General features: G+C 44.2%; 1 long non-coding RNA gene across 1 annotated transcript; it reads left to right on the top strand.

Moving 5' to 3' along the window:
* Window positions 1-3,500: 3,500 nt before the first annotated feature.
* On the top strand, window positions 3,501-9,456 carry LOC308573592. The gene is made up of 3 exons (XR_014002116.1): window positions 3,501-3,570; window positions 6,388-6,491; window positions 9,201-9,456. It is a non-coding gene; the product is annotated as an uncharacterized lncRNA (long non-coding RNA).
* The last annotated feature ends 7,058 nt before the right edge of the window (window positions 9,457-16,514 follow it).

The following is a 16,514-nucleotide window of genomic DNA, read 5'->3' as shown; positions in this document are numbered from 1 at the left end:
TTTTCAGTGCCTCCTCAAAACACCATTGCTTAAACAAGCCTTCTCAGATGTTTAGAAAAGTGGTGCAGATTTTTAATTTGCATTTAGTCTGTCATTATTTCAACTTTTCAGAAGTTTTAAATTATTCTTAATTTTTTGTTTTATATTTTTTGTAAACCACCTTGAGGTGTATTCTTTCAATGAAGCAGTGTATAAATTCTGTGAAATAAATGAATGAAATGCAACTGTCTGAAGCTGAGTGACAGAGAGCTTGTTCAGAGGAAACAGCAGTTTGTGCCTGCAGTTGTGGAGAATGCCGCTCGGGTGCCTGGGGCGCTGCGCCCAGGGCAGGGCAAGCCACCCAAAGGGGCAGGGCACACCACGGGGCCTCCAAGGAATCTGCCTGCCTCCTCCCACTCAGCCGCCCTACAGCTGGGGGCGGGGGGGGGAGGAGGCAGCAGGCGGACAGTTTTGGCAATGTGGCGCCTGCGGGCGCCCAAGCTGCCGTGTCACTCCCAGGAGAGAGGCGTGGCACAGGCGAGCTGCAGGCCCCATGGTGAGTGCTGCCCAGCATTTTGTTACCCCCCTCAGTGGTGACACCAAGGGCAAACCGCACCCCCGCACCCCCTTCCTCTGCCCCTGTGTGCCTGTTTTGAGGAGAAAATATGGAAGTACACAACAAGAGGAAGTTATAAAAATGGAGATGGGAACAAAGGGTTCCTTTCCATTCTACCAATCTGTCGCGCTTTAACTGTGACCAAGAAACAGATCACAGGGCAGGGCAACTGTGCAAATGGGCTATGCAAAGGCTAGAAGTGGGAAAGAGCAGCAAAGGGTGTGGAGGCAGGAACTGGCTGCCGGTGCTGATGTCTCAAGATGAAATGTGGGAGGAGGCAGAAGACATTCCACGGAGGCTCAGCTAGGTGAGAAGGAGCATTTTTGAAATGCCAAAACCTCCCAATTATCCAGATCCATCTCATTTTTAAGCAGGTTCACTGGCAGGTGGAAAACAGAAATGAAGAGAAGCTAGGCAGATTTTATAGTACTAAAGCTGGATATTAATTTTAGTTGTGCTGGGTAAAAATCAATATATCTAAAGAATTTTTCCTGAAGAATCCTTCCCTGTAATAATTGATTATGATGGTGATAATAATCATTAATAGATTCTGCCCGCCACTCAAATCTAACTGGCACCAAGGAAACAAGCAGGGAGCCCAAAAAACATATCATCTAAATGTGTATAATAGAGTAAAAGAGAAGAAAATAAAATAAAGTAGATAAAATATAACACAGAGTAAATAAGATGGACACCAGCAACTTAATTTCCTGGAGAAATTGTGTATTTTCATACTTTGAACAAGCCAGTCAAATGAGTTTTTGTGCTACCAAAGTTGATTTACAGGGCTCTGATGCCCATATACGCTGTTTTCTAGCCCTCTCAAGCAACCCTTCATTGACGAGTTGCCTTTGAACAAAGCATGTGGCCAAGCCTAGTAGGGATTTAGTCAATGTTTACAAGGAATGCATAGAGAGAAGAAAGCACATTGAAAAATACACCTTTATACAGTACCTTTATCAAATGGTTCACAGGAGTCTTGGACAGGGCATTGCAACCAAAGATTTGATAATAATACATCTCAAATTTTACTTTTGTCCCTAACATTTAAAACTAAAATGCAATTCTGTCTCCTAGGAAAGCCACACAGTAAATAAAATTCAAGAAGTGTGTGGATGCTCCTCATGAAACAAATGGAATTCCTTTGTTGATACACAGTGCTCCCAGCCAAACAAAACAAAACAAAAATCTGCTGTCCTACAAAAGATACCTGACATCATTAGTGGCTTAAAATATCAATAGTGGTGCTTTTTTTTTTTAATCTAGAGGATAACCTTGTGTGTCCTTAAAGAATAAAAGAGAAAACTTAAAACCCCAAGGATGAGAGAGAGAGATGAAAGGATATGGAAGCCTTTTATTACAATATTTTGAATGTCTGTTAATATATTTACATAATTTAATGTCTGGTATAGAAAGTGGTAGATGATCTAAAACTCCTTGTGTAGCAAAGTTCCAGATGCCTCTGGATGTGTCTGTCCACTTTATCTGTATGCAATTCTCTGAGTGTCACCAGGCCTCATGTAGCAAACCCAGCACCACCCCTGCTCAAGGAGGCTGGAGGTAACTCAAGAAAATACTGTTTAAAGAAAATTCTTAAGCCGTGGGAACAAAAAGTAAAGAAAGCTGTGTTGGTCCATAAGACAAAAACATTCAGAATCCACAATAAGGCAATACATGTACAAAAAAAAGCAAAGCACCACTAAACCACAACCAAGTTTTGGACTTCTCCAGAACTCTTCATAAGCTAGAGAGCCTGACCACTGTAGCCCATGTGTTGGTGAACTTTGAGGCTGGATTACTGCAATGTGATCAGTTGATTAGAGCATGGTGCAGATAATGCCAAGGTTGGAGGTTTGATCCCTGTATATTCCTGCATTGCAGGCGGGTGGACTAGATCAGGGTTTCCCAAACATGGGTCACCACCTGTTTTTGGACTACAACTCCCATCATCCCTAGCAAGCAGGACCAGTGAACAGGAATGATGGAAAGTGTAGTCCATAAACAGCTGGAGACCCAAGTTTGGGAAACCCATGGCTCAATGATCCTCAGGGTCCTTTCCAACTCTACAATTCTATGTGGGGTTGCCCTTGGGCTTGTTTCAGAAGCTCCAGCTGGTGCAGAATGTGGCGGCCAGATTGCTGAACATCTGGTCAGCAGCAACACAATTTTAAAGCATCTGTGCTGGCCGAAGGTTCAAGGTCTTTGAATTAATTGCTGAACAACAAAGCCCTGAACAACTTAGGTCCTGCAGACCACACAGAGACCACCTGAACCTTTATATCAATCATTGAGCTCAAGTGCAGGAGCTGGGGGTGCTCATTTGACAGTCACAATATACCAAGCTTTGGGTATCATCAATGCAGCATGGTGCAGTGCTCTACCCACAGAGATTCAAAAAATGTTGTTTCAAATTTTAAACTTCTGCTGAAAACCTTTCCACTCAGTCAGGCCTATGCAGGCATCTTTCCACAACAGCTTGCTTATTTGTGATTTTAGCTTTTAAAAACCTCTTTTTAATGGTATGGTTTTATGTCTAATTGTTGTAATCCACTTTGATATTCATTTTAATGAATAGCAGTATATAAACAATATTAAGCAAAGGAGGAGGAAGGGAGAGAGAAAAAGCTTGCTTCATACTGAAGCAACAAAGTCCATCCTTAGTCAAAGTCTTAAGATAAAATGTGGAAGAAGACTAGTGGGGGCTGCAACAAAGTGCTGCTGTTTAGTGTTCCAGCCATTCCCTCTTTCAGAATATTCCATTTCACCCTCCCCTGAAAAAGCCAGTCAGTATTTCATGTATAAAGTCACTGTTAAGGGGATGAGGCTCAAGACTAAATGCTGTGTGAGCTTCAGTTGTCTCATCTGAAGAGACAAAGGGCATTGATGATGATGATGATGATGTCAGTGACCATAACATTTCCCCAAAGCACAAGAAACTAGTCCAGTGTGAGGTTCCATATGCCCCTGAGTAGCAGGTGATGTATCCTAAATCCCTGCCTGTTTTCAAATACAGGAGCACCTGTACTTCCTTCACCACATCTGTCGACTTCTCTTACATCTCCATTTTCTTCCTCTGTCAGCAGTTGGCAACCAGATGAGTGGGAGATGAATTGCATTCACCTCCCTCCCTCGTTGTTTTATGATGCCAGTTAGATGGAATAGCTCCAGCAGCCACACTCGATAAGCTAAAGGCCTCTAACGTCTGCAGTTCATTGAACCCATATGGATAAGAACAGCTGGAAAGATAGGTTTCCTACCTGAGGCCAATGTTTGTGTTGCCAACCGCGACTCCAGTGAGCTGACCCTTGTATAATTCATTGCAGTTGAGGAAATGTTGCTCACTCTGTTCTGTTTTGTGATGGATGGCATTACTTAAAACTGATTGTCTTTTAAAGCAGTGGTGACTTTTCACGGCTGACGGATGTGAACAGGCGGGTTAGACAATAAATATTGCCATGTTCCAAAGAAAGAGCTGCCATTTCCCACTGGATTGTTGAGTTGTGGCGGACACAGGGCTGGAACAGATGACAAAGGCTTTGATTTTAAATGAGTCGCACCTCTGTGTGGATTTTGACTTGCCACACCATGGTCTTCTTCATCACCCTTGATTATTTGTTTTATTTACATCCCACCCTCCCTCCACAATGGAACTGACAGTGGCACACTGTGCCCACCCCCTGCTTCTCAGAGGATATTCCGTCCATGTACCAACCTGACTCAGATCTATTTGAGCTGGACCAGAGGAGGCGAACCTGTGGCCCTCCAGATGTTGCTGGACCACTACTCCAATCACCCCAGCCACTGGCCATATGACCATCCCAAACCCACCATCTAATGGAATCTGGAGCCCATAGATTCCCCATTCCTAATGCAGACCTTGCCCTTGGATAACCCCTGAAAATATGGATTGTTATGAAACTAGAAGGGACATGGGGACTGGAGCACCTTCTCTGATGTCAAGGCAGGCAAAAGGAAAGTCTTAGCCACCCATTGTATAGCTAAACTATGGAATATACTATCACAGTATATTGTGATTGATACCATATTGGGCAGTTTTAAAATGGGGGTTGACCAACTCATGTAGAATAAGGCTATCAGTGGGTCGTGGCAGACCTGATGACTGTGCACAATCTCTAGTTTCATAGGTAGTATGTATCAGGGTTCATCCACACTTCTGTTTTGTCTGTGACTTCCAGGCATGGGTCTAAGAGGTTCTTCTTTAGTCCCATTGCTTTCCCTGGGAAAACCAGCTGTTTACTCTTGATTCAGAAAAAAACAAGTGTCAATTGGGTTTTTCTCAGGTTGTTGTTTGTGGATTTCCCTGGAGAAAATGCTGGGACAAATTAAAAACCTCTTGGACCCATGCCTAAAAGTCATAGACTAAATGGAAGAAATTGTGGGACAATGGGAAATGTGGACGATCAGTTTTTGGGGAACAGGTGGGGAGAGGAGCAGTAATGCCTTGGTTGTGGGCTTTTTGTAGGCATCTGCTTGGTCACTGTGGGAACAGGACGCTGGACTGGATGGACCTTTGGTCTGATTCAGAAGCCAGCTCTTCTTACGCTCCCGTGGACTATAGCGTCTCCCATGAGTGATTTAGGACTTATGCCAAGTCTGGCCATTGGTTCATCTGGTTTAGGGTTGCACCTGGATGCCAGTTGCTGGAGATCACAAATTGGAAGAGCACCATTGTACTCAGGTCCTGCTTGCAAGCTTCTGATAGGCATCTGGTTGATTACTATGAGAACAGGATGCTGGAGAAGAAGGGCCTTTGTCCTGAACCAGCTGTGCTCTTCTGATGTTCTCTGGTTCTACATAGGAAGGCAAAAAGTCTAGGGCCTTTATTCAAGGGGGGGGGCGACGAACAGAGCTAGACTGAAGAGAAAGAACATACAGAAGATGATGGATTGGTTGACTACTATAATTTCTATTCCGCTGAGCTATGCCTCTACTTCGTTGCTTGGACAACAGGAGGAATGTGGGCTGGTGACAAGGTCTGTTGAATACATGTAGGTGAAGTCAGCACCAGTGGACAGAATCCCAACCCCTTCTACACATCTGGCTGCTTAAAGCAAAGCCTCCTTTTGCTCAGCCAATGGCAGGGACTTCCCTATATGCTAATGCACCCAATCTGAGTGCATATTTTGGCAGTCCCCTGGGTGCATATTTAGGGTTTTTGCACTGACTAAGCTCCATAAAGCAGCAGAAAGCCAGCAATAATCCAAGGAAATGAGGGATATGGGGTAGGCATTGATTTTGTGTCACAATAAGGTAGGTAGAAAGATCTCAGTGCCGAATAATGTTCCCAGGGCACTTTCCCTCCACGACCAGCTGAAGCGGAAGAGCACGATATATTTAATGATCTGTACAACACGGCCTCCTCAAGGTCAATCATACATACTTAACCTTTAGTCTTTCCACATTGTCTTGCTTGTCCAGCTGGTTTATGGAGTGCATGTTAACTTGATTGGGGATTTAAGGCAGTGATGGTGATCTCTGAGACATTTTCTGTTGCCGTTGAGCAGAAATTTTGGAGAAATCAAATGTAGGCTTCTCCAAAACCACTTGCAGTAACAATTATTAAAATTGAATTGACACTATTCACAGCTTTTTTCGGAAAACATTTTTTTTTGGGGGGGGAGTTGAAAAAAGATCCTTCCTTCCTTCTTTCCTTTTCCATCACTCCCAGTTGATCTCACTTAGCATCCATGACAGCATATTGTAGCTAAATCTAATATTCTGCCTAACATTGTGACATCATTCTAATTGCCCCATTACCTCTGTTTGGGCAGAATCACAGGAAGAGGGACGTAGAAGCACCAGCACCAGAGAACAGTATCACTGGAGAACCAGCTGTCTGAGGTGGGCAGGAATCATTCCACACCATCTTCTAAGAGTGAGTATTCACACAACCTAAGTGCTTATCTGGGGGCGGGGGGGGGATTGCTCTTACCAAAATTGCTAGTTTCTACCCAACAATCAAAACGGGAAAATATTCAGTATAGCTCTAATGTTTTTTACTTTTTAAAGAACTGGCCTAGTTTGAGAAATTTGTGAGAAATTTGTGTTAATGAAATAAGAAAAAAAATTGTTCATTTTTAATCTCTCTGGTTAAGTTAGAATCTTATTGTGAATGTGAATAATACTTTTATGAGTTCACCCAAAATAGTGGAAGCCTACATAGAAGTGGCTTGCTGCATTCTTCCCCCCTCCCCAAATAGAGAACTTCACATTCATCTCTTCTGAATTTCACTTAATTGGGTTCAGGTCAGTATCCCACTCTATCAAGGTTGCTTTAGATTTTGTTCCTGTCTTCTGAAGTGCTAATTCTCCCTCCGAGTTTTGCGTCATTGGCATATTCCTCCTGATTCTTCAGAATGTTGACAAGTACCAGGCAAACTACTCACCTATCCCAGATGGCACAAACCAAAGACCCATCTAGTTCAGCGACCTGTGACATACAGTGAACAGCCAGATGCCTCCCTGAAGCCCACAAGTAGAGCCTGAAAGCAACAGCTTTCCTTTGTTCTGCAGCAACTGGTATTTTGTGGTAGACTGCCTCTGAACAAGGAGATACCATACAGTCCAGCCAAGAAGCTGCTGAGAAGCCAAGTCAGAAGTAATGTGGTTTGTGACTTCTCCAAAGCTGGTTGCTGCAGTACCACCCTCTGGCCACTATCTGTGGTTGGATGGCCCAGGAAGTAATAAATTTTGATATGGGTTCTAAAACCCAAGATTTTGACCCCCAAGACTTTGGGTGGCATCCTTACAAATCTTCTGGTTCTTCCAGCTTTCAAGTACAGGCAGAAGGAGTAATGGGGAAGGTTTTAAGAAACATGATGAAAGGGTTCTCTCTGCTTGGAGTTGGTTCTTTTAAAGTCTATCTCAGCCAGCTGCCTCCAGTAAATTGATTGCCTCCATAATTAAAAGTATAAATGTCCCCAACAAAATACATCCTATTATAAGAGTTCTCTTTCTCTCTCTTTTTTTAGGGGAAAAAAATAATTTATTCACATTCGATATGGTCTGTAAATGCCACCATTAGATGCTTTCCTCCAGCCTTTGATTAGCTATGGATTAATAAAACTTTTATACCTTCTTTGTCAGCCTCATTTTGAACTCCTGTTTTTGCATATGGCTTCTATTAAATAAATGAATTAGTGTCTAGAAATGTGTCATGCATATTACCTAGCAGCAGGCAGCGTAATACACTGGTCAGCTCCCTGGGAGCACGATAAATCTGAACAGGCTCACTAACCTGAACACGCGGACCCATTAAGAGCTCCATGATTTACTGGAGCAGCATTTGTGCTTAACAATGGAATTTTAGCTAATTCAAAACAATGTAAATCATCTCCAATTACAGTATTTGAATATTCACGGGAGCTACACAAGGACTATGGAGCATTGTGGGAGGGGGAGAGGGAGAGGGAGGGAGGAGATGGGGAAATAGTGGAAAGGTTGCCTGGAGTTTAGCATTCAGGTAGGTAGAGGTAGCCCTGGCTTTAAAAGTTAGAATACTGGTTTTCAAGCCATCAGGGAACACTTTCCACATCAGTCTGTCTGCCATGCAACCCTGTTATATTACAAAAGGTTCTGGAGCACATCCTCAGCTGGGGTGGGAATCCCCTTGCAGCCAAAGGGACAGACAGCCCTTGGAGCAATCATCTGGAGATTGCATGGCAGTGCTGGGTGGGGTCAGAACTAAAAGCGTTCTTGCCCAGGTGGTGGTTGTTGTTAAATAATGATATGCTTTATTAATCCATAGCTAATCAAAGGCTGGCAGAAGTCTAATGATGGCATTTTTGTGAGTTTTGTAAGAGTATCTTACTAATAGGATGTATTCAGTTTGGAATATTTAGTGAGCAAAGGGGATATATAATAAAGGTACAGTGGTACAGTACTTCAGTTTATGAACTTAATCCGTTCCGGAAGTCCGTTCTTAAACTGAGGCACGCTTTCCCTAATGAGGCCTCCCTCTGCCGGTGTTCTTCCACCGTTCGGATTCCGTTCTTAGACCGAGGTAAAGTTCGCAAACCGGGACACTACCGGTTTTGCAGAGTTCGTAAACCGAATAGTTCATAAACAGGGCTGTTCTTAAACCGAGGTACCATTGTACATAAAATCAAACATGGTTTGGAGAAAGCAGACAGAGAGGCGATTTTTATTTCTTCTCACATAACACTGGGATCTGGTGGGGTCATCACATGAAGTCGAAGAAATTCAGTTCAAACAAAAGGCAGTGCATCTTCAGTGCTTCATTGTTAGAAATATGGAATTCACTACCAGAAAAGGTAGTGATGGTCACCCACTGGGATGGCTTTAAGAACACCTCAGAATGTTGGCTTCTGGGATTCCCAATTGGGAAGAGCCCTGTTCCCCTCATGTCCCACTTGTGGGTTTCCCATACACCAGGGTTGGGGAATCTGTGGTGCTCCAGATGTTGCTGGACCAAGATCAATGGCCGTGCTAGCTGGGGATGCCACTACCACTACCACTTCTGCTAACACCTCTCTCTCTCTCTCTCTCTCTCTCTCTCTCTCTCTCTGTGTGTGTGTGTGTGTGTGTGTGTGTGTGTGTGTGTTTGTGTGTGTGTGTGTCCTAGGTAGTAACATCAGGCCAGTAAAACATTCCTGTGACAGCTTTCAAGCAAGCATGTTTTTGCCTCAGTTCAGTCACAGCATGAAGTGGAGGCAAACACCACCGCAGTTTAATGCATATTTACAAGGAAACCCCCTCTCCTGTGCTGGGTAATGAGTGCCCAATGGGTAGTTTGCAACCCTGTCAAGAGCACCATTGGCAGAAGAAGAAAAAAGGAGGGGGAATCAAATAACTCGAACATGATGAAAAAATGCAATCTATTCTGTTGGGTCCTGTTTCCCCCCCTTTCCTTTTCCTAGGGCTCATTGCTGAGACTGCCTCCTCTCCAGAAAATGCTATTCATATGATAGCCCTCAAGGGAGTGGGGGAGGACTATTGAAAAGGTGGGATTGCTTTGAACATGCCGATCTGGTCTAAAAGACAAGATGAAATCCTGGAAAAAAATCTGTTTGGGGCATATTACTCTCTAATATCAGGGCAGAAACAGAAGGCTCTTTACAGAACAACAGACTTAATATTGTCTCCTCAGTTTGATCATTAGGGTCACTGTGAATTGGAAGCATCCAAACAACCCAGATACAACTGGGTGACAACCTCTTCACTTCTTCCTAGTAGAAATTAAAAATGCACCAAATGTTGGCTGTGTCTTGTCAATTTAAATAATAATAATAATAATAATAATAGCAGTGTGTTGTTGCTAGACTCCAATATGTTCATTTCTGTCCTTTACAAGGCCCCATCAGATTCTAAGTCAGCGTGATAACATGCAGACAATAAAAGGGCAATCCTGAGCTCAATAGGGCTCCCTCCCTAGTAACTGTGTTTTAGGATTGCAACCATATATGCCCACTTGGGTACTTCAGTTGGTGGAACTGGCACTGTTACAGCCACCACATAATAGCCTTCTTCATTTGCAAGAAATCAGTGCAACTCTGCGCTCGGTTCCTGCACTCTGGAACTCCCTGCCTCTTGACATCAGTCAGCCACCATCACTGTACTCTTTTTGGCACCTGCTAAAAGCATTTTTATGTAGACATGCCTACTCAGATATGTAGACAGTTGACATATATTTTAATCTGTTCTTGGTTTATAATTGATTTTATTTTTAAATTGTTTTAAACTGTTTTTATGAATAATTCTGTTGTTTTATTCTTTTGTAAATTGCCTTCAGGGTTGTTGTTGTTTTTACAATAAAGTGGTGGATAAATTTTATGAAATAAATAAATAAATGAAAATATATGGTTTGGTGGAATGGGGACTTCTTTTCTTCACATCATCAGTACTTAGGATTCTTCAGAGAGAAGTGGTGTGGAATGGTAGTGCTCTTAAGAGCGAGAGGGCTCTGATCCTGCCCACCACTAACATGGCCCTTGTGGTGGGAGAAAGGTTGCCCACTCCTGATGTAGACACTATTGAGCTACAGGGACTGTTGCTGTGGCTTGTTGTGACTCATCCCTAAGGGGAGGCCTCCTGTGGCTCAGTGGATGGCACAGCCTGTGCCCAGAGTGTTGGACTAGTAAAGATTAATGGTCCCCTGACCATTAGGTCCAGTTGCGGACGACTCTGGGGTTGCGACACTCATCTTGCTTTATTGGCTGAGGGAGCCGGCGTACAGCTTCCGGGTCATGTGGCCAGCATGACTAAGCCGCTTCTGGCGAAACCAGAGCACAGAAACACCATTTATCTTCCCGCTGGAGTGGTACCTATTTATCTACTTGCACTTTGACGTGCTTTCAAACTGCTAGATTGGCAGGAGCAGGGACCAAGCAACGGGAGCTCACCCCGTCGCGGGGATTCGAACTGCCGACCTTCCAATCAGCAAGCCCTATGCTCAGTGGTTTAGACCACAGCGGGGGACCCAGGTCCAAATGGCCACTTGGCCATGAAGCTCACTGGGTGACCTTGGGCCAGTCGCTGCCTCTTACCCTAACCTACCTTGCAGGGTTGTTGTGGAGATGAAATGAGGAAGGGAGGAACCATGTACACCACTCATTGGGGGAAAGGCAGGCCACAGATGCAATACATAATAAATAAACTCCTGCCTCAAAACCTGGAGAGCCAATGCCCATTCATGTTGACAGTGCAGATCTAGATGGGCCAAGGCTGTGACTTGGGCACAAGGCATCTTCCTATGCCTTCTGCTGGAAGGAAAGATCCTGGATCCTGGACTGTCTTACCCACTAAGCTCCTTTGGTTTCAGTGAAAGAGATCTAAATATTTATTTCATAAAACTTATACACTGGTCAATTGTAAAAAAAAAAAAAAACCCTCAGAAATTCACAAAGAGAATAAAACAGTAAAATGATCAGAAATCAGCAAAACAACTATGTATGTATGTATGTATGTATGTATGTATGTATGTATGTATGTATTAAATTTGGTTAGTCACTTTATCTTGTCCAAGGCAACTCAAAGTGACTTACAACCAACAAACCAACCAACCAACCAACCAACCAACCAGCCAGCTCTTTAAAATATCCAAATGATAAAATCAACAAGAAACAATAATCAAAGGTCTCCTCACCATTTCACCCGCAAAGGAAATATATAGCTGCAAGAAAAATATACATTTATTCCAAGCTTTAATGATACATCTCTGTTTGGGTTTTGTAGGTCATCATGATATCCAAATATATGTATTTGGATGCTGCTCCGGAGTGAATGACTTCCATAACATTGAACCCAGCCTCCTGCAGAGGGGGAGGCAGTCAGTTCACACCGGAAGGTGAATCTGCCAAAATTGCACTTGAAATTTACACTTCTCCAAATTGTGCAATGCCATTCTTCAACCCAGAGCTTTGCAAAAAGGTTTATATCAGCTACATCCATTTTAGATTACTGTAGCACACCGTAACCTCTTGGGCTTGCCAATCGGAAGGTTGGTGGTTCGAATCCCCACGACGGAGTGAGCTCCCGTTGCTCTGTCCCAGCTCCTGCCAACCTAGCAGCTTGAAAGCTCACCAGTGCAAGTAGATAAATAGGTACCGCTCTGGTGGGAAGGTAAATGGCATTTCCGTGTGCTCTGGTTTCTGTCACAGTGCTCCATTGCACCAGAAGCAGTTTAGTCCTGCTGGCCACATGACCCAGAAAAGCTGTCTGTGGACAAACGCCAGCTCCCTTGACCTGAAAAGTGAGATGAGTGCCGCAACCCCAGAGTCGCCTTTGGCTGGACTTAACCATCATGGGGTCCTTTAGCACACTCTGTATGGGGTTGCCTTTGAAAAGTGCTTGGAAACGCCAATGGGTCCATAGAGCTGTAGCCAGACTTTTGAGCAGGGAAGATTATAGGGAGCATACAACTCCCTTGTTGCAACAGCTTCACTGGCTACCTGTCTGTTTCCAAGCACAATTCAAAGTGCTTGTTATAATCATTGAAGCCCTATAGGGCTTAGTCCCAGGCTACCTAAAGGACTGTATTCTCCCATAAGAACCTGCCTGGTTCTGAGAACTTGGGGGGGGGGGGCTTCTCTCGGCCCACCACCCTCACAGGCACATGGTAGGGATGTGGGAGAGGGCCTTCTCGGTGACATCTCCCAGACTTTGGAACTCCTTTCCTAGAGAAGGTAGACTGGCTCCCTTCTTGTTCTCCTTCAGCCATCAAGTGAAGACTGTTTTCATTCTATTATACTTTAATTACTTTTTAACTATTACCAGTATTTTTCATAAGCTTTTAGCATTTGATGTGTGTTGTTTTAATTTGTGTAAGCCCCCTTAAGTCCCAGTCTGCGGACAAGTTGGGAGGAGGAGGAGGAGGAAGAGCAGGAAAAGCAAATAATAATAATCGGAAAAATTCACACTAAAATGCTGATAATTTTTCATGGAGACGTAAAAAAATAATTGCAGACTGCTGTGGAAATGTGGAGAACTGAGCTTAAGATTGGAAAAATGAGATAAACAAAAATGGGTGGATTTGCCTATTCCCACCCCTAGTAAGTACCCAGTCTGTTATGGAACCCAGTATCCTATGAGCAAGTCAGTTTGTCTGGGATATTGCACCTCTGACCCTGGCTCCCCACAAATACAGAAGCTAGCCATCCCAAGGCTAGAGAATTTATTTACCAGCTTTGTCCAATGCAAGCAGTTGTTTTCAGTAACCATGCAGGGCTTACAATGGAGTTAACTGCAATTTAATGCTACTCTTTAATTAAGCCTCATTTAAACACCTTTAAGCGTTGCTTTTTAAAAAAGCGTTTGCAGAGTTAATTGTTTTGCACAGCAGAAGGAAGACTTGTGCCTGTTTGCATGGGGAATTGTTCTGTCGGGCCTAGAAAACGCTCCGAGAGGTATCCAGTCTGTTTTGTCAGTGTCGTTACAGAATATTCAACAAACTCCAGCAAAACATGAATCTGTGTCTTGGAGACTTAAAACTGCTGGATACCACGACAAAATTGTGTGTGTTGGTTTTATTATTAACTCTAGCTTTGAATTAGAATTCCCTATATTACAGCTTGGAGCTAAAGTCTGTTTACAAAACAGTATTTACACTTGACTAATTTTGCAGATCAAAGTAATTAAATCAATTAAACTGGTGATTAACCAAATGAAGGCTGATTGCAAAAATTAGTGGGTTTATTTTGGAGGACTGGAAGTAAGCTAATTACTGCAGTGATTACTTGAACCTGGAGTACTCTTGTAGGCTTATGCCTTTTACTTTGCCAGAGAATTGCTTACCCGCGTCCCCAGGGCCGAGAAGAGAATAAAAAAATTCCAGGAAAGTTTCTTCTTTGGAGAAAAGAGTTTTATTGAAATTCTGTGCACAGAGTTAAGGTCTGTACTCAGAGACAGCCTGTTGGATAGTTCCTAAAAATGTACTGGCTGTAGAGCAAGACACTTCAACAGACTTTCTTATACCCGCAGACTTGCTTGCTAAACATATTTTTATTGCTTGCTTAAACATTTCTGTCTTTCTGCTAAGTCAAACACTCCCTCCCACCTCCTTGTGCACGTGTCTTCTTTTGCTAGCAAAGCATTTCCTTCGTATCTTCTTCTTATCTTGCATTACTTAAAAGCAGAAGTAGAGCAGGAAACATCTTGCTTGTGGTTTTTTGGTTAACAGCAGTTTCTGGCTGGGCAGGAAGCGACCTTCTGACCTGTAGCTAGCATCAGCAGTTTCAAGTAGCTGGTTTAGGCAGAAAGCAGCCTCATGACCTGTCTGTTAAGAAAGCGGCCTCATGACCTGTCTGTTTTTAGACTTTTGCAAGCTACTGCTTTTTACCCTCCTAGCAGAGTGCAGGAATTTACTATGTGTAGATAATATATGAGAGCAACAGAATAAAATATTGAGAGAAACTTTTTCCCATCTCCCTTTACTCCGTCCTCTTCTTTTGAACAATCTATTACTTAGATTCGTTCTGGGGTAGGGGTCTATATTCTCTCATTACAGCAATCACGCGAGGTCTCATCATGCGAGACATCATCTTTCCCATCATATGTTGCAGGCATTGCATTAAGCAGGGTATACAGAAGCAGAAAAGCAATAGAAGCATTATTGGGCCTATTCTTCCCACAAATACGATACCGTTCATGCCAACAGAAATACGAGAGCATCCATATGACAAGGGCGGTACATATCACTCCTATCCACCAAACCCAATATCTCCATGGTTCCTCCCACCAATATTCAGGGGGTGTGCTCATTGTTGAAGAGCCCACTGATATTTGTGCCCGACTACCTGTTGAGCCTCAAGGATGAGAGCCCACCGATGAGCTGATGCTCCCACTATGTGGGTCAATTTTTCTATTAGCCCTGTTGGGTGGATTGAACTCTCGTGCTGCCTCCCTAGTGACCAAAGCATATGGAAGCTGAAATCCTGGGGTGGCAATTCTTACTGGCACTTGTTTAGTAATTTCAATGCACACCTGGCTAAGGCTCCCACCCCTGCAATACTTGCATTAAGATAGGTTCTGTCCCATCTATGACCTGGGTTAAGAGTAGGACCTGGTCTATCAAATGAGGTTGGTACAGTGCTTTACCTTCCGGATAACAGTCGACTACCCTCCCACAACAGCAAGAGCGGTACAGAACTAGATAGATTTCGATCGTCTCTGCAGCTTCCCGTAAGAGCACTGTCCACGCGTGCTGGTCAGTGGTGTGGGAGAGGAGCCACAACGGGGTAGTGGGGTGTCTCAATACGGTAATCTCATCAGACCCCAGTTTCCAATAGCCAAGGAGCACGCCATCTCTTACCACCGGCAAGACGAACCAGTCGTAGCAGAGGCCAGCAGGCCAATAGGGTTGGTATGGTTCGGTAGGGTCAGGGCAAGAAGACATAGAGCAAGTCAATAAAGAAAATAAGAGAGAAAAGAGAAAGTCTTTGTAACTGTCCTTGTGATGATTAGTCGCAGGATCGCGTTGCCCGTGGCCTAACGCTTTTTTCCTGGTAGCGTCAGACACAAGGTGATGATCAACTTCAGAGGGTCAGCAGGATTTCTTTTGCAAGTCCAGACACCCTTCTTCAGATGGTGTGATGTACCCAGGGGATCACCTCGACTGCTTTCACTGCAGTTGGGGATGAAGGGGGTCGCCAGACGCTGTCACTCAGAGGAACTGGTGAACCGGCTCAGCGAGACTGCCGCGGGACTGCAGGTGTACGCTCGAGGGAATACCTGGAAAGGAAGCAAACACACACAACAAACACAGGGATTGCACTTGTTCTTGGGTGATGTGATCTCCCATCTGCCCCAAACTGGCGGGGATGCCTCGGATGAAAGGGGTTGGCCTGCCATATAGAAGTTCAAAGGGTGATAGTTCTCAGTCTCTTGGTTGGCGCACAGGGCACATTTTGGGATATAGCAGCAGTTAGATATAGCAGCAGTTAGTTGAGGTAGAATATTCTCCCAAGATGTGCTGTAGCAGCTGGGCCTCCCAAATGGGTGGACTCGTGGTAATTCTTTACAATTGTGCTGGCCAGACGTTGGGGTACAAAAACACGGCTGTCTGGTCCTTCCTGGAGCGTTGCTCCTTCTTGGCTGGTCCACTGCTGTTCATCAAGGGTGTAACGTGGTTCCACATCATCTGGAGTGAGTTCCGGTACCAATATCAAAAGTTCTGGTGGTGCCTCTAAATTGGCTGGAGAACAAATGTCTACGTTGGGGGCGCTGCCTGCGGGCGCCCCTCCCATCCAATTCTTCACCGTGCATAGAGATATCAGCCTCTGGAGTGATATCAGCAAGGCAGTCGTCACTGGAGGGGATCTCCAGGATGCTGAGACACAGTCCAATCTGAAGCAGCTTTCTTCCTTGAATGCGGTGGACCCAAGGGGTGGTGCCAGCGATCTTCACAGCTGTGGGTGTGGAGAGCAGATGGGCCCTTCCAGCA

The sequence above is a fragment of the Podarcis bocagei genome, assembly GCF_964188305.1.
Source record: "Podarcis bocagei genome assembly, chromosome: 14".
NCBI lineage: Eukaryota > Metazoa > Chordata > Lepidosauria > Squamata > Lacertidae > Podarcis > Podarcis bocagei.
This window is presented reverse-complemented; position numbering and strand designations above follow the sequence as displayed.